Below are 18,617 nucleotides of genomic sequence, written 5' to 3'. Positions count from 1 at the left end.
ATGGAAAGAGTGTTAGTTTGGAAGTTAAAGGACGTAGTTTTGGATCTCACCACTGGCATTTACTGCCTTCGTGTATTCAGGTAACTACTTTAACCTCAATGGGCCCCAGTTTTCTCATATAAAGTGAGGTTATGTGCAATCTGAGGGGGTCAACCATAACAGCAGACACATGCAGCCCATAATATGACTGACTGCAGCCTGAACCAGATTAAAATGTAATTGGAGGGGGCAGCTGGGTAGCTCAGTGGATTGAGAGCCAGGCCTAGAGAGGGGAGGTCCTAGGTTCAAATCTGGCCTCAGACACTTCCCAGCTGTGTGACCCTGGGCAAGTCACTTGATGCCCATTGCCTATTTACCACCCTTCTGCCTTGGAACCAATGCACAGTATTGACTCCAAGATGGAAGGTAAGGGTTTTATTTAAAAAACAAACAAATAAGTAAACAAACAAACAAACAAATAAATAAAATATAATTGGAAAATATTTAACAAAATTATAAAACACAGATAACATTATATTTTAAAACAAAGTCAATCTGCAGAGATCTTTAAATATAAAATAAGGATCCTGTTTCTATTTGAGCTTGACACTCCTAGAATAAATAGCTTCTAAAAGTCCCTTCTGGTTCTCCGGATCGTGGATTGTTTTTTTCACATTGACCCTAGGATAGTCCTTGTCCATATTGGGCACTTAATAGATGCTTATTGGATTGAATTGAAATAGACATACAGAGAATGAATGGACAGATTATTGAAGGAAGATAAATTGAGCTGCAAAAAGCAGGAATTGACATTCTGACAGCAAAGAATATTACAAAGAAGAGTTTTATTGTTCAGGCTTTTTAGTCATGTTCAATCCTTTGTGACCCTATTTGAGGTTTCCTTGGCAAAAATAAGGGAGTGATTTGCCATTCCCTTTACCAGCCCATTTTACAGATGAGGAAACTGAGGCAAATGAAGTTAAGGGATTTGCTCAGGGTTACACAGCTAGGAAGTATCTGAGGTCAGATTTGAATTCCAGACTTCCTGACTCTGGCCAGATGCTCTTTCTGCTGTGTCACCTTGCTGCACCTATTGTCCTTGGATTGATTCTAAACTTCATTTCTTTAAATGGCACATAAAATGGTTAAAATATTTCCTACAATACTTCAAAGATCTATGATTTGTATTTGTATTATTCCTAGTATTCTTGGCTTGGGCCCTTACATACAATAAGTGCTAATAATGATATTGGCATGGCATGATCCACAGGAAAGAGGCTGTAGGGGAAGAAATCGTCACTCTGTGACCATCCTGCTGGTGAGCCTCTGCCATTAGGCTGTTCTTCCTATCACCTTGGAAGCAGACTTTCTAACTTCCTAGGAATTGAGGGGGCTTCCATCTATTCTGCTGGCATGCCCTAAAAGACCCTTGAGCCCATTGCTGAATTATGATAAGATGTCAGAGGAGGACTTTAATGAATATAAAATGTAAAAAAAAAAAGTTTAAAATAACATTATGGATGCTTTAAAAGATAAGCTTCTAGAGGCAACTAGGTAGCACAGTGGACAGAGCTCCTGGCCTCGAATGGGGGGGACCAGGGTTCAAATCTTGCCTCAGACAATTGCTAGCCATGTGACCTTGCACAAGTCACTTAACCTCAGTTGCCTAGCCCTTGTCACTCTTCTTTCTTAGAATTGATACTAAGACAGAAGTAAAGGGTTAAAAAAGAAGATAAGCTTTGAGTAGTTGGAAAAGTCCCTTTTATGGCTCACCTCATGTTCCCATGATGCTTAATACCTGTTCCATGCTCCTTATCACAGCCTGCCTTATATTAGTACTATTTAAAAAATTTCTGATCTCCTTTATTGGACTATAAATGCCTTGAGGGTAGAGATTATGTCTTACTTACATACCATTATTCCACTTGGCAGACTGGGTACAAGGTGGCACTTAATAGATGCTAATTATTCAATTGATGGATAGTAGATAATGAATATTTACTGAAAAGTACTAAGTTAATTAGATTATAGATGGTATATGAATTCTATTTGGGCAGCTAAGTGTCATAGTGGATAGAGCTCTGACCACAGAGTGAGGAAGGCTCATCTTTGCCCATTTAAATTTGACCTTGGATACTTATTAGCTGGGCTAATCACTTAACTCTGTTTACCTCAGTTTCTTTATCTGTCAAATGAGCTGGAGAAGGACATGACAAACCACTCCAATATTTTTGCTAAGAAATCCCCAAATTGGGGCACAGAGAGTCAGACACGACTGAGCAAGGACATATTCTATAGTTATTCAAATAAGAGAATTTGGAAGCATGGGAGGGACTTGAACTGAGCCTTTAAGAATAGGTACTGGAACAAATAGGTAGCACAGAGGAGAGAGCACCAGACCTGGAAATGAAAGGAGCTGGGTTTAAATCTGGTCTCAGAAACTTTCAAACCATGTGATTCTACTCAAGTCACTTAACCACAATTACCTAGCCCTTGCCTTTCTGTCTTTATTTTTACTTAAATTTAGAAAATTACTACTAAAATAGAAAAGTATGATTTAAACAAAGCCAGAAAAAGAACAGGAAGGAATTAGATGACACTGGAGGGAAATGATATGAATATATGGATGGGTGGCAGGAATATCTTATTTGAGGAAAGTAAGTAGATTAGTTTGATTGCAAGATAAGATTCTTGTATGGAAGTAGTGGGAGACAAAGGATAGAAAGGAATATTAGATCTAAAGTATGGAAAGCCTAAAATGATAATTGCCTTATAGAAGATGGGAAACCATTGAGTTTATAACATTCTTTAAACTTTTTTTATTTTAATAAAAATTTTCACACAAGTTTTCCAAAGTTATATGATCCAAATTGTCTCCCTCCTTTCTTCCCTCCCCCCTCTAGAGCTGGCAACCAATTCAATCTGGGTTATACATGTATTATCATGCAAAACATATTTCCATTATTTGCGTTTTTGTAAGTGAATAATCTTATGAAATCAAACCCCCCAAATATATACCCAAATAAACAAGTGATAAACCATATGTTTCCATTTGTGAAGTTCTTCCTCCAAAAGTTCTTTCTCTGGAGGTAGAGGGCATTCTTTATCGTAGGGTCCTCAGAACTGTCCTGGATCATTGTATTGCTGTTAGTAGCAAAGACTATAACAATTGATTGTTCCACCACGTTGCTGTATTCAGTGTTCTCCCGGTTCTGCTTATTTCACTCTGCATCAGTTCATGTAGGCCTTTTCTTTTAGCTCTTTCTGAAAGCATTCCTTATAGCACAATAGTATTCCATTATCAACATGTTACCACAGTTTGTTCAGCCTTTCCCCAATTTCCCTTTAGTTTCCAATTCTTTGCCACTACAAAGAGAGCAGCTATCAATATTTTTGTACAAACCAGTCCTTTCCCATTTCTTTGGGATTCAGACCTTTTAGTGGTATTACTAGATCAAAGGATATGCATTCTTTGAAGCTATAACATTTTTGGAAAGAACAGTTACCTGATTTATTTAGCTAGATGGTACAATGGCTAGAGAGGTGATCTTGGAGTCAGGACTCTCCCCTCAAGGGTGGCTAGAGTAATAGTCCTGGAGCCAGGAAGATTTGAGTTTAAATCATCTCTCAGACTAGTTGGTTGACCCTGGGCAAATCACTTAACCTCAGTTTTCTCATTTGTAAAGTAGGGATTATAATAACACCAACCTCCGAAGGTTCTTGTAAGGATAAGATGAGATAATACTTGTGTAGCACTTTGCATATTTTCTAGGTTATTATGATTCATTGCGATAAAAGTATATCTTAGAAAGATGAATCTGATAGAATGTATTGGGTATATAAAACTAATTAGGAAGAGAAAATTCATAGGCCTTCTCTGAATATGGTGCCAATAGAAAAGATCTGAGAGGAGGAGGAATTAAAGATGATTCTGGTTTGAAATATGACTGACTGGGAAAAGGTATCCTATCATTGATAATAATAGAACAAGATCAAAAGGAGGAGAGGCTAAGTTTTGAGGAGGAAGTGATGAATTCAATTCTAGATTTGCATTCTAGGTAGGAATACCCAGCAGGTACCTAGAGATGTTACACTAATATTTCTCTCCATTGCCCAAACTCCAAGATACCTACAGTTCAGTATTCTGTGACCAGGGAATTGTTTTCTGTCCGCGTAAAGCTAACTGGCCCACTGGAGAACCAACCTGATGACCTTGCTTTCATCAACATCATGTTCAAAACCAAGTGAGCTAACTTCAATTGTGTGCATTTTTTTTAAATTGTGAGGGGGAGAAGAGAGGAGGAAGGTAGATAGGAAGGTAGGTTGAAGGATGGCTGAAAGGAGAGAGGAAGGTAGAGGAAGGGAAAGGAAGGTAGCAGTTCCCAGCCCAGGCAGGGGGAAATTGACCAGAGCCCTTTAGGGCTCAAATAAAAGATCTGAGAGCAACTTAGGGTTCAGAAGAGCTAGGTTTTATTTAGATTAGGAAAGGGAAAGGTTAGGTAGGGAAAGAGGGTCCCCTCTGCCTATAGGGTACAGAGAGTTACCTCTATAGGGTCCAGAGAGAGAGAGAGCCACCTCCAGGCTAAAGAGAGCTAGAGAGAGAAAAGGCACCAAACTTTCTCTTTTATACTTTCTTTGACACCTCCCACAAAAGAAGTGGGAGGTGTCGGGGGAAGTTATAGCAGAGAGTCCTGGGAGATGTAGTCTCCCAGGGCTTACAATAATTTTAAATGACACAAACCCCTTACCTTCCATCTTAGAATCAATACTGTGTTTTGGTTCTAAGGTAGAAGAGTGGTAAGGGCTAGGCAATGGGGCTTAAGTGATTTGCCCAGGGTCACACCTCTAGGAAGTGTCTGAGACCAGATTTGAACCTAGGACTAGAACCAGGACTCTAGGCTTAGCTCTCAATCCACTGAGTCACCCAGCTTCTCCCTTTAATTGTTTTATGATGCTCGCCTCCCACAAGAAGATAATATGCCCAGGGATCCATGCTGTCACAGGATTCCATCTGACTCCTTTCCCTCAAGCTCTATCACCTCCGCTGGGTATGTGGTGGTACTCAAAGGCCAGTCTAAAGATGGAAGAAGGAGGATTACCTTCCTTTGTCCTTCCACTCAGAATAGACAGGTTGCAAAACTCTGCAATGAGGCACTCCCTTTTGGCCTCTTAGGATCAGTTGTTGTGTTATATCACCTACCCCTGCAACACCTCTTATCAGTAAAATATATACAAGCTGAATCCTGCAAAATCAGAAAGACAAGCCTCAGCAGAGCAGCATTTAGGTTTACTTATTTCAAACATAATCTTATCTGACTGATTGGGGAAAAAAAAAAACAGTTTATACTCCATTCTAACTGTGGGGTGGCATTTATCCTAAAATGTCTCTTCTGGATACCTAAAGTCACTCCTTTGTGTTCCCCATCTTCAGGGTGTTCTCACAGCTCTGTGATTTAACTTTGTTAAGTTGAGACTCTCTCTCCTGCCCCATCTTGTTTTTTCTGGACCTTCCCATTCAGCTTCTGCTCTCCCAGTAGCCTTTGCCATGTCCAGAAGCTGGCAGGAGTTGTACTGTCTCTCCCACTCATGGTGCTGAATTGGGGGCTCCAGCTTCTTCCCAGTTTTGCTCCTAGTGGCTTGCGATGGGTAGATGTAGAGTTGTTCACTTTTTTCCCCCCAGTAAAATAAATGTTTTTCAATTTTTAAAAAAAGGGCTCAGTAGAGCCCTTCAGGTTCTCCATTAATTATTTATGAGAAACAGCTGAATTAGACTAATTACTTAGATTGACACCGAGTGGCATTATTTCACTGACATTTCCCCAACCCTTAAGAGCATTGAGGGACTGAAATATAATTCTCTTACTGGCAGAGATGGAAACTGGGGGATCAGAGAAAGTTCTAGCATAAACCCTTCTCTCTGATAGCCTATCCTGATCCTAATTCGGACTCTGAGAGTGGTTTGAGGAGTAGGCCAACATAATACTATAGGTACAACCAGCCACTGGGAACTAAATGTTAGTAGAATTAATCAATCAGCTAGTCACGCAGAAATGAAAGCTCCAGGCCTGGAGTCAGAAAGACTTGAGTTCAAATCAGGCTTCAGTCACTTATTGTCACTTAGTGCGACCTTGGGCAAGACACCTAACTTTTGTTTGTCTCAGTTTCCTCCTCTGTAAAATGGGAACAAAAATAGCACCTAACTCCCAGGGTTGTTTCAAGGATCAAATGAGAAAATGTTTTTGAAGTGCTTAGTACAGTGCATGGCACATAGAACGTTACATAAATGTTAGCTACTACTATCATTATTATAAACTTTTACAATTGTCATAAGGATGATAAGCTCGAAGCAACTTTGGAGTTGATCTAACCCAACTGCTTGTGAACATGCATAGAAGGATAACTGGATGACTCAGTAGAGAGAGTGCCAAGAGTTAAGAGAACCTGGATACGAATCTGGCCAATAGTGATGCCAATTGAGGTTAAGTGACTTGCCCAGGGTCACATAGCTAGGAAGTGTCTGAGACCAGATTTGAACCCAAGACCTCCTGTCTCACTGAGCCACCCAGCTGCCCCCATGTACAGCACTTTACAAATAAGTCATTTGATCCTTGGGAGTTAGGTACTATTACTATTCCCACTTTATGCATGAAGAAACTGAGGCAGATAGAGGTAAGGGACTAGCTCTGGGTCACATCTCTATTAAGTGTCTATGGCTGGCTTTGCACTCAGGTCCAGAGCCAGATCTTTATCCATTGTACTGTTACATATTCAAAGTTTTCATTGATTTATATATTTAGGTATAGGTTGAGGGTTATGTTTTTCAACTCAGTTTTAATTTTATTTGCTCAATATAGGATAAGTAGGAAGGATATTGGGATAGATTAATAACACATGCTTGTTGATCAAAAAATAAAAATAATAGAATAGAATTCCCTCCACTCCAGTCCCCTCCCCTCTCCTATATGCATAACCAAAAGAACAATGGTTTAAAAGACATTACTGGGGGGCAGCTGGGTAGCTCAGTGGATTGAGAGCCAGGTCTAGAGATGGAGGTCCTAGGTTCAAATATGGCCTCAGACATGTCCCAGCTGTGTGACCCTGGGCAAGTCACTTGACCCCCATTGCCTATAAAAATAAAATAAAAGACATTAATGGGGGGGGCAGCTAGGTGGCTTAGTGGATTGAAAGCCAGACTTAGGGAGGGGAGGTCTTGAGTTCAAATATGGCCTCAGATACTTCCTAGATGTGTTATCCTGGGCAAGTCAATTACCCCCATTGCCTAGTCCTTACACTCTTCTGCCTTAGAACTATTACACAGTATTGATTCTAGGATGCAAGGAAAGGATTAGAAAAAAGCTACCAAGATAGTGAGTGGAATAATAAAGCAGTCCATTAAACACATCCTTTCCTCAAGTAATGATTATAATGATTTAATTACAGATATGGTTGGAAGAAAGAGGAACTAATGCTGGGTTTAAGGAGGGAGGGTACTCCTGTCATCTAATGGCATGGCAGACAATGGGCAGGGTCCATTTGAGGCTGAATGGGTTCAGGGAGTAGAGAGCCAAGTTCCTCCTGGGTCTACCCTTTAATAGCCTAGGCTAGAGGGTGGAGAAACAGCAGCCGGAAGAGTGACAAGCCAGGAAGGAAAAGGAAGCCAGTTAAGATGAGGACAAATGGTTCCAGGGAAAGATCGCTAGTCTCAGAGCCAGTAAATCTGAGCTTTTGTCATGGCTCTGCCACTAATTCCTTGGGTGACCTTCAACAAGCAGTGACTTTATCTCCCTGGGCTTCAGTTTTCCCATCATAAAAAGAGGAGGTCAGATAGATCTCGTGGGCCCTCCTAGCTCTGACCATGGGTTTAAGGCTTTGATACTTGGGGTTTTGTTGTTGTTTTATAGTAAACTCTTACCTTCTGTCTTAGATTCAATACTGAGTATTGCTTCCCAAGGTAAGAGCTTGGCAATGGGGGTTAAGTGACTTGCCCAGGGACTTCATAGGAAGTATCTGAGGGCAAATTTGAACTCAGGGCCTCCTGTCCCCAGGCCTGGCTCTTTATCCACTGAGCCACCTGGCTATCCCTTTGATACTCTCTCAGCACTTTTTTTTTCTTTTTTTTTTTAGCAAATATTATTTGTACTAAACTTGGCTCTTGTCTGTTATCATCATGTATCAGCAGTTTTCTCTTCAGGTTTTGACTCCAAACAAGTAGGAATTCCTTTGAGATTTACTTTGAATCTTTAAGCAGCTGGATTTTATGGATCTTTGGTTTCTCTTGTCTAGTTTAGATGATTCAGTGAAGACCTGATTTCAAATCTAGCCTCGGACACTCACTTGTTACGTGACTCTGGGCAAGTCACCCAATCTCTGTTTGCTTTAAACTGCTGGAGAAGGGAACGGCAAGTCACTGTACCATCTTTGCCAAGAAACTCCCGTGGACTGTTCGGCTATGGTCTGCAGGAGTCCCAAGAGTTGGATGCGATTGAACAATTAAACAACAGCAACTTTGTCTAGTATAGTGCCTGGCACTTAGTAGACACTCAAATGTAAGATGAAGTTGTTCTTTAGTGTAAATATGGGTAATTCATGGAGTAATAAGTACACTGGACTAGAGGTTTAGTGGTGCATAAGACTTAGAGTTAGGGAGACCTGGATTCAAATCCTGATTCAAATACTTACTAGCTGGGTAATGTCTGGCACATAGTAGGCATTTAATAAATGTTTATTGAATTGAATTGAATCTGAGCAAGTCAGGGTTTCACCTCTCTCAGCCTCAGTTTCTTCATCTGTAATAATAGTATCTAGACCATGAGGTTGTTATGAGTATCAAATGAAATAAGTAAAATTCTGTGCAAAGTTTTAAGGCACTATGAAAATGCTAGTGAGGTGAGCCAATAGATAGAGCTTTGAACCTGAAGTCAGGAAGGCACACGATCATCTCTAAGAATTGATACTAGCTGTGTGACCTGGGATAAGTGAATTGCCCCTGCTTCCATTTCCTCAACTGTGCAGTTCAACATTTATAAAAATGGGGATAATAATAGCACCTACCTCTCAGTCTTGTTGTAAGGATAAAATGGAGAAAATATTCATAAAGCTCTTTGGAAACCTTAAAGCACTATATAAACATTAGCTGTCATTATTATTGATAGCAGGTATTAATAGTACGTAGGATTATTATTGATTGCAGGTAGATGGTATAGTGGAAAGTGTGCCAGGCTTGGAGTCCGAAAGGTTTCCCTTCCTTGCTCATATCAATACAGGAAGGTTGGGCAGATTTCTTCTAGCTCTAAAGTTCTATAAAAGACTTTATTGATGCACTGAGCACTTTGGAGGAGGGACAAAGGTGGGAAAATGTCACAATGGTTAGAAAGATGAAAAATTTGGAATTTCCACCCACACCCATTCCTCTTTGTGACTTCTCTTGGTCTATCTGGGCACAACAATTCACACTACTTCTCATATTCATAACTTGGGAGTTGTCTTTGTTTTATTCCACCAATGAGCAGATGACATTCCAATTATCTTCTCTATTCCCAAAGCCACAAACCTTGGACAGTCATTTTTTTTAAATTTTATTTAGTTGATTAAGAAAATTTTTCCATGGTTACATGATTCATGTTCTTTCTCTCCTCTCCTCCCAACACTCACCCTCAACCCCCCATAGTTGACGCATAATTCCACTGGGTTTTACATGTATCATTGATTCAGACCTATTTCCAAATTATTAACAATTGCACTAGGGTGATCATTTAGAGCAGTGATTCCCAAAGTGGGCACTACTGCCCCCTGGTGGGTGCTACAGTGATCCAGGAGAGCAGTGATGGCCACAGGTGCATTTATCTTTCCTATTAATTGCTATTAAAATTTTTAAAAATTAATTTCCAAGGGGCTAAGTAATATTTTTTTCTGGAAAGGGGGCAGTAGGCCAAAAAAGTTTGGGAACCACTGATTTAGAGTCTACATCCTCAATCATATCCCCATTGACCCATGTGATCAATCCTATGTTTTTCTTCTGTTTCTACTCCCACAGTTCTTCCTCTAGATATGGATAGCATTTTTTCTCATAAGTCCCTCAGAATTGTCCTGTATCATTGCATTACTTCTAGTAGAGAAGTCCATTACATTAGATTGTGCCTTGTATAACATTTTCCTGATTCTGCTCCTTTCACTCTGCTTCAATTCCTGGAGGTTGTTCCAGTTCACAAGGAATTCCTCCAGTTCATTATTCCTTTGAACACAATAGTATTCCATCACTAACAGATACCACACTTTCTTCAGCCATTCCCTAATTGAAGGGCATCCCCTCATTTTCCATTTTTTTTTTTTGCCACCACAAAGTACGACAATACATATTTTTGTACAAGTCTTTTTCCTTATGATCTCTTTGGGGGTATAAACCCAGCAGTGATATGGCTGGATCAAAGGGCAGGCAGCCTTTTAAAGTCCTTTGGGCATAGTTCCAAATTGCCATCCAGAATGGTTGGATCAGTTCACAACTCCACCAGCAATGCATTAATGTCCCAATTTTGCCACATCCCCTCCAGCATTCACCACTTTCCTTTGCTGTCATGTTAGCTAATCTGCTAGGTGTGAGGTGGTACCTCAGAGTTGTTTTGATTTGCATTTCTCTAATTATTAGAGATTTAAGTACTTTTTCATGTGCTTATTGATAGTTTTGATTTCTTTATCTGAAAATTGCCTATTCATGTCCCTTGCCCATTTATCAGTTGGGGAATGGCTTGATTTTTTGTACAATTGATTTAGCTCCTTATATATTTGAGTAATTGGACCTTTGTCTTGGACAGTCATTCTTGACTAATTAACTGAACTAACAGAAGTCTATGCCTCCAACCCTGCCCCAGGCTCCCCATTCCATCCTTCCCATGACTGCCATACTCATTCAACCCTAATCTAAGTCCTCTATGCCCAGCCCTGCTGTTAATAGTCCTCTGTTCAAAGATCTTCAATGGTTTCCTATTATCTACCAAGTAAATTTCACACTCATCAGTCTGGTATAAGAAGAGTCATAGTCCCTCTACCCCACCATCATTTTAGCCTTGATAACTTCACTAGGTAAAAAGGAGTCTTAATTGATCAGTCATAGCTATATACTAAGTGTGAAAAGAATTTTAATAGCATTCGAGGAAATAAAATAATACTAGATAGGAAATCTGCTTTGACCTTGGTCAAATCTCTTCTCTCACCCTTCCTCCAACCTCTGGGCCTTTGGCTGGAAGAGGACCTCATGAAATCCAAAGGGTCTGATAGATTTTGACTTCCTGACTTCCCATCAGGGTCCTTGTATCCTCCCAACAAAGTAGCAGTGTCTAGTGGCCATGTCTGTTTTGGGAGCCAAAGACAGACTGAACACAGATTCATCATGCTTTAGGGGGACTTCTTGAGGACTTCTAGCAAGTATATACTATTGGAGATTAAACCTACTTTCCCTTGGGCTCTGTATATATTTGTGAGAGTATGAGTTTGCAGATTTGGGGTGGTGGAAGGGATTCTTCATACAACAGTTCATTCTGTATCCCTTTATAAATACAACCCCTCTAAAAACCAATTAAGATTCCTAACTGATAATCTTGGAGGGAAGCACACTGGTGAGGGCTTGAGTTGACCACATTACAGAATCACTTCCCAACTACTCAGGGTTACTTATTAAGAGGGGAAATATATATCTTTGTTCTGGGTTCCAAGACTGATTTGTGAGATTGGGAATTGAGATAAAGCTTTTCAGAGCTTATGGTGGCTACCCTGGCATTCAGATCCTCTGAAATCTGGCACCATCTAACCTTACCAAGCTGTCTCATGATACTTTCCTCCATGAATCATCTACTTCATCCAAATGGATCACTCCCTATTGCTGAAATAAAGCCTGAATGTAACTGGTTCTGTGCTGAATTTTTACTTCTCTGTTCAAGCACAACTGGAATGCTGCTTCTTCCATGAAGGATGCCCTGATTTACCCCTTTTGCTAATGTCCTTACTCCGTGGACCTCCACTGAACTTTGTTTTATACCTAATGATGTATTTACTGTGTAATATTGTGAATTATATTATATTATATATATTAGCCCTCAAAAAAGGGTATGACATCAGTCTCTAACACTGTTCTATAAAATACATCTGTGAAACTCTTGTTGTTCTATTGTCACATGGGTCATTCTTATATTGGACTGTCCCTAGTCAAACAAAAGGCATTCAAGTTTATTTGGAAGGGGTGTCCACAATAAAGTGTAACAACCCAAGGGCATTGTCCAAGTGAAGAATTTTAATCCCCTCAAAAGCTTTGGGATTTGTAGAGCTCCCTGGATTGGAAGGCGAATAGACTAATCTACTACCCAAGGCTAGTCCTACCTGCACCATGCTTCATCCCATTCAGCCACATGCCAGGGCATCAGAATATGGTCACTGTGAGCATCTTGCCATCTGATATATCTATTTTCATGTGGAACACTCCTCTGCACCTACACATTTTATCCCCAAAATGATAATCAAGGTTCTTCCAGGATACACCCTATCTGCTTGGGACCACCACCTCCATCTCCTCCCCAAGAATAACCTACTCTTTACCTCTGATGGGTAACTTTCACAGACAAAGCCTCCTTGTCACTTCAGAGCTAGCCAAGCACTTGCTATCCCCTTTCTCTTTACCTTCCATTTATGTATTGTCTTTCCCCACTAGACTGTAAGCTCTTTGAAAGTGGGGACTTTCTATTTGTATCTCTAACATTTAGTACAATTTCTGGCACGTCAAAAGCCTAAGAAATGCTCTATCTATATGATCATTGATACAATGACAAAATCTACTGCCCCAATGACTGCTCATAATATCTCTGATTGCCCTAGACCTTTCCGGAACATCATTCAACATACTGTGTTCCAGCTCTCCTGTAGAATGTAACCTCCTTGAGGACAGAGACGAGGCTATATTTATATTATTATCTCCTGCATCTAGCACCTAATGGGCACTTAAATTCTTGTGGATTAATTTATATTTCATAACACTTTTGAGAAGAATAGAGTCTTCGACCTCCTCCACAGTTATCTGTGCACACCAGGTTTGCTTTTATAAACCCTCAAAGTAAACCAAACATGGTTAGTGCTCATTATAGCACCATTTCAATAAGACTTATTAAATCGTATCGGTACCTTTTCCCTTTGTTAAACTGTGAGTTCCTTAAGGGAGGGACCTTGTTGTTTCTAAGTTTCCCATTTCCCATAGTATTTAGCACAGTATTCTGTGCCTAGTAAGTACTTAATGTTTGATAAATGTGGATTGAATTTGAGTTGGCAGAGGTCAGTCAGGGCAACTCTTTCCCAGCATGACCCCATCCATCAACATCATCAGAATTACATGAAGAGCTACCAATTATATAGAGAGCTTTAAAGTTTACAAAGAGCTTTATATATATTAACTAATTTGACCCTCACAACAGGCCTGGGAAGTAGGTGCTGTCATTATCCCCATTTGGGGTGTGTGTGTGTGTGTGTGTGTGTGTGTGTGTGTGTGTGTGTGTGTGTTCACTGTTTCAGTTGCATCTGACTCTTGGTGACTCAGTGGACCATACTGCCTGTGGGGAGTAGGTTTCTTGGCAAATATACTGGAGTGGTTTGCCCTGTCTTTCTCCAGTGGATGAAGGCAAACAGACGTTAAATGGTTTGACCAGGGTCACACAGCTAGTAAGCATCTGAAGCTGGATTTGAACTCTGGTCTTCCTGACTGCAGGTCTGGTGCTCTATCCATTGAGCCACTTAGCTGCCTCCTGATCCCCATTTTACAGATGAAGAAACCTGTAAATTTAGTTATCATTTAAGCAATTAAGTGTTTTGCCCAAGGCTACATAGCTCATTGGTATCCGTGGTTGGATCTGAGTTCAAGTCTTCCTGATTCCAAACCCAGAGCTCTATCTAAGCTGACCTAGTTGCCACTATTCACTATGAAAGAGAAGCCATTAAACAACCACTATTAGAGCCTGATCTAAGAGCTGGTACATACAAAGAGATATAAGGAAAAGCAGCCCTTGATCTCAAGAAGTAGCCATTCTGCTGGGACCTTTCTCTCAGGGAGCGACATATAAAGCAAGGACCTGGAGTCAGAGAGACCTGAGTTCAACTTCAATCTCAGACACTTCCCAGCAAATCCCTTAACATCTGGCTGCTTTGGTTTCCTCATCTGTTAAGTGGGGGTAATTATAGCATCTCCCCCCCCCCAGGATTGTTATGAAGATCAAATAAGATAATATTTATGAAGTGCTTAACACAGATCTTAGCACTAATAAATAGCTAAGTAGATCTGGAAAGGCTTCCTGTAGGAAGTGGTGCCTGAATTGAACTTTGAAGATAGCTAAGGGTTCTGAGGGGTACAGATGAGGAGGGAATGCATTCCAGGGATACTGGACTGACTACAAAGACAAGGAAGGAAGCAGGAGATTGTGTGAGGATTTAGGGAATGACAACTAAATCATTTTAGTGGAATGGAAAGTGTATAAAAGAATGTAAGATGAAGTCTGGAAAGTTAGGCTGACCTCAGAGGGAAAGGATTTTAAATGAGAAGAGGAATTTCTTATTTATCTTCAGGCAATAGAGAGCCACCGAAGATTCTTGAGGAAGAAATGTCATGGATGAGCAATACTCTGAAATGTCATCTCAGAGTTAGCTATACATATATAGCCCCATCATTATTACTAAAACTGGTTTTAAGGAGTTCAAAAACTCAAAACAGACACATTCGCAGCTTCTCTCATGCAGACCAAATGAAACCCACTTCACAAGTCTAAGTTGAGACTTGTTTGGGCTCTGGCCTCCTCAGCCAACCTTTTGGCTTGCTGCCTGACTGCTTATGCTGGGAGCTGTGGACTCTGGGTCTGCTTCACATCTGCTCATTAGGCTGCCCCACCCATTGGGGTGGGTGCTTCCCATCAAAGGAAGTTGAAATTCTCAGACCCTTGTTGATTCACCCAAGGCTTGTGGGTATTATCTTGGCAGTACAGATCCGTGTCCATCCAGCCTTATTATGATCCCCTCCTGATGTAATCCTATGATGCCATTAATAGAAGCACTACTAGAAATGTTTCTGAATGAATGAAGGTAAAAATATTTATTAAATGCTTAGCGTGTGCTATGTGCTGGGGATGCAAAGGAAAAAAAAAGAAGATAATCTATGTTCGAGAGCTCACATTCTAACTGGAGAGGGGGACAGATAACACATATAGGAGATGGGAGCTGTAAAACAGAAAGGTTTGAGAGTCCTTAGGGGGTAGCAGCAAGGTAGGTAGTAAATGCATCATCTTTAGCATAATTTCCATGAATAAACCCTCAGTTTCTGACATCAAACCATTTGACAGTCCCAAGGACTTTGATGTTAAGAACGTTCATATTCCTGGTCTTCAGTAGCTGTGGTTCCTGAAAAAGAGGGGCTCTAGCACCTGCAGAATTAGTTTCTAGGCTAAATCTCATATGAGTTTTGTCTTTGCTCAATGGTGGCTGCTTACAGCCTTAGACCAAGCTGGAAACAGGGCCTTTGATTGTGTGTTTGTGAGGAGGGATGTGGTTCAGGGTTATGGGCATTAAAAAAAAAAAAGCCTGGACTATCTCTACCAGTTTTTTAGGGATAGTGATTGGATCCTCCTGGCACAATTCCCCCTTCGAATGCCTTGTTACTTCAGTAAGCCTGGTTCTCCTCCACCCTGACCCTGCCCTCTAGGTGGCATTTGGTTAGCTCTTGGTATTGGCTATGTGGAGATGGCTTCTCTTCTTCACCAGGGTTGTATCTCTTGATGATCTCTACAAGGACAAATCTGGAAGTAGGACAACTACTACCATGGTTAGAGTCGAGTCCTGAGTGTTTGAGGGTATGTGTGTCTGCAGAAAGACCAGGAGACATTGAAATAGAGACAAGGCCAAAAAGCCAGAGCAAGAGACTGAGAGTGAAAGGGAGCATCTGTGCCTGGTTTCGTATGAGCATGAAAGAAGTTGTGTAAACAGCAGAAACAGTGTATGCCAGAGGCTGTATGAGAGAAGGTGGGTGTAAGACAAGAAGAAGGAAAGATGGGAAATTCATTGAATGCCAGGAAGCATGGAAGTGAGAGAAGGCAGCATAAACCTCAATGGCACTGTTTCTCTTTCTCCCCTTTGTTCCCTCAGATGTTAGTGTTGCTTTCTTTTCCTGCTAGCTATCTCCTCCAGCCATGGTAGGTGTGTAACAGCCTGAATGTTTCCATCCAGTTGCTGCAGTAAGGATAGTTGCTCATAGCCAAATCACAAATAGAGATATCTTTTTTTTTCCTCAAAAATCCTTGCCTTACATCTTAGGATCAATACTATGCATTGGTTCTAAGGCAGAAGTGGTAAGGGCTAGGCAATGCGGGTTAAGTGACTTGCCCAGGAAGTGTCTTGAGGCCAGATTTGAGCCCAAGATCAAATCCACCTAACTCCTCCCTTGCCCCGAAAGTGTCTTTTTAAGCTCCTAAATTAGTGGAAAGTGGATGCCTCCAGGAAAGAGGGCATGGGATTTGATATTTGGTAGCTGGGATCTTCTTGGAGACAGAGAAGAATGATATATTGCTGCTATCTGAGCAATATTCTGTAATGCCCAAGATATTTAGAAATAGCAGAATAGTTAAAAAGCTCTTTGGATATAGACCCTCATCTGGCATCGCTATAAGGCAGGGAGAACTGTGTGTCTTGAGAAGAATGGGAAACTATGGAACACTTTTCTTGATCTGTACCTAGAGTAGAGAAGAATTATCCCTGCTATCTATTTTAACACTTATGATATGTGTGGCTTTGGACAAGTTATTTAGTCTCTATGCTTCAATTTCCCTTTCTGTAAAGTGAAGAGGTTGGACTAGATGATGTCTGTGATCCCTTCTAACGCTGAATCATATGGTCCATGGACAACAGGAACAAATTAATAGGGCACACAATAGATAGCCCCTGTTAGAGACTTTAAGAGGGCCCCCAGGAAGGTAAATGCCAATGGCATTTACCAGAAGCTGCCTAGAATTAGAAGAAAAGCCACTCATCAAGGAATTTCAGGATACTTGCTGAAAAATTTATTTAATCATGGCTCTAAGTGAGAGACTCTATGCAGGTTCTAGGACAGGGTTGGTCACTAGAGAGTATCCTTATTTTCTATAAGGTCTATTTTGTTTTCTCCAACCCATCAAATATAACTTTCCTTCTTTGATGTTTAAAAATAGTTTGCCTGAAAGGAGACTTGTTGCCAACTCATTGGGTGGTGACTTTCCTAGATTTTCTGGGTGGGAACTTTGAGCCAAGGAGGTGAGTAATTCCCAGAAGTATACTGAGCTCCATTGTGTCCCGAGGGAGCCCTTGACAAAAAGGTTAATTAAATTCCATTTGTACACTCCAATCTGGATTAACATACCTCTTAGGTTCATGCTGATTTTGTAGGATAGACATAAAGATCTCCCATTCTAGTTATCTATAGGAATTTCTTCAGTATTCCAATAGATCTATAATGTATCAACATGGGTATTCTCTACAATGTTGTCTCCCTATCTTGAGTGACTTCTTTTCATGACTTCCATCAATTCACCACAGTGGGGTTGTGGGGTGGGAGTGTCCACTTAACATCTTGGGAGCATTCCTCAAATTTTCTTTTACGTGCCCTGTAGCAGTGATGGCGAATCTTTTAGAGACCAAGTGCCCAAACTGCAACCCTCATGCCACATGTGAGCCCCCTGCCTTACTCCAGACAAGGGAGGGAGGAAACACTCCCATTGGGCTGCTGGGCAGAGGGGAGAGTGATGTGAGAAATGCCCTCAGGCCTGATGGAGAGGGGGAGGAGAGTAAATCCCTTTAGTACTCATGCCATAGGTTCACCAACATGGTCCTATATTAAGTAGGATAATGTAAAGATAGTACCCTGGACTATAGCTTGCATTTGGTTCCTAGACCTGCTCCCTTATTGCTGGGTTATTTTATACAGAGACTATCTGGACCTTGCTCTAGAAGGGTATGAGATTCCCCAAACTAATCTTACCATTAGCTTTGGTTTGACACTCCTTAAGCACATCAGATGGATAGCCTCAGATCTAGAAAATCATACAAGTCTAAGACCAGACACTTATTACACCAAGAAAGAACAAGGCAAGATGATCAGAGTTTATTCATAAGATTAGCATATATTAGCAATTATCTCAGGACCTTCAGCTGTCTCTTCCATGAGTCTTCCCTCTCCTCTTCCCCTCCTCCCTTTTTTATAACAGGTCCCAAGTGAATCTCCTTTCATATTTAGTCATATTATAAATTGTTGTTTTGAATTTCCTATTTCTTCATATTTATTGAGGTAGTCTTCTACTCATTCATGGAGGAAAACTGTCTAACCAAAACATTAACATTGAGGCACCAACAACAAAGTATTAGGAATCCATTTCCTTACAAAGTGTTAAGTTATGAAAAGTGGGATTAGCCACCAAAAATATAGGTGCAAATATTGTGCAGAACTGCCAGATCTGGACTCTAAAAATAATCTGTCAAGCGTAACTCAAAAGTTCCCGACCAAAAAAAAAATTCCTCCCCAACCTGGGGCAATAGTATTTGAAATTCCAACTTTAAGGATTTTTTTTCTTATTATTTCTTCTCTGGTCAATTCTCTTGTT

The 18,617-nt window shown here is 40.6% G+C and overlaps 1 pseudogene; it reads left to right on the top strand.

Moving 5' to 3' along the window:
* The window catches only part of LOC123246728, a 116,591-nt pseudogene continuing 97,974 nt past the window's right edge, over positions 1-18,617 (top strand).

This window comes from Gracilinanus agilis, chromosome 4, assembly GCF_016433145.1.
Source record: "Gracilinanus agilis isolate LMUSP501 chromosome 4, AgileGrace, whole genome shotgun sequence".
NCBI classification, from domain to species: Eukaryota; Metazoa; Chordata; class Mammalia; order Didelphimorphia; family Didelphidae; genus Gracilinanus; species Gracilinanus agilis.
The sequence above is the reverse complement of the archived record's forward strand: the minus strand, read 5'-3'. Positions and strand labels throughout refer to the sequence as shown.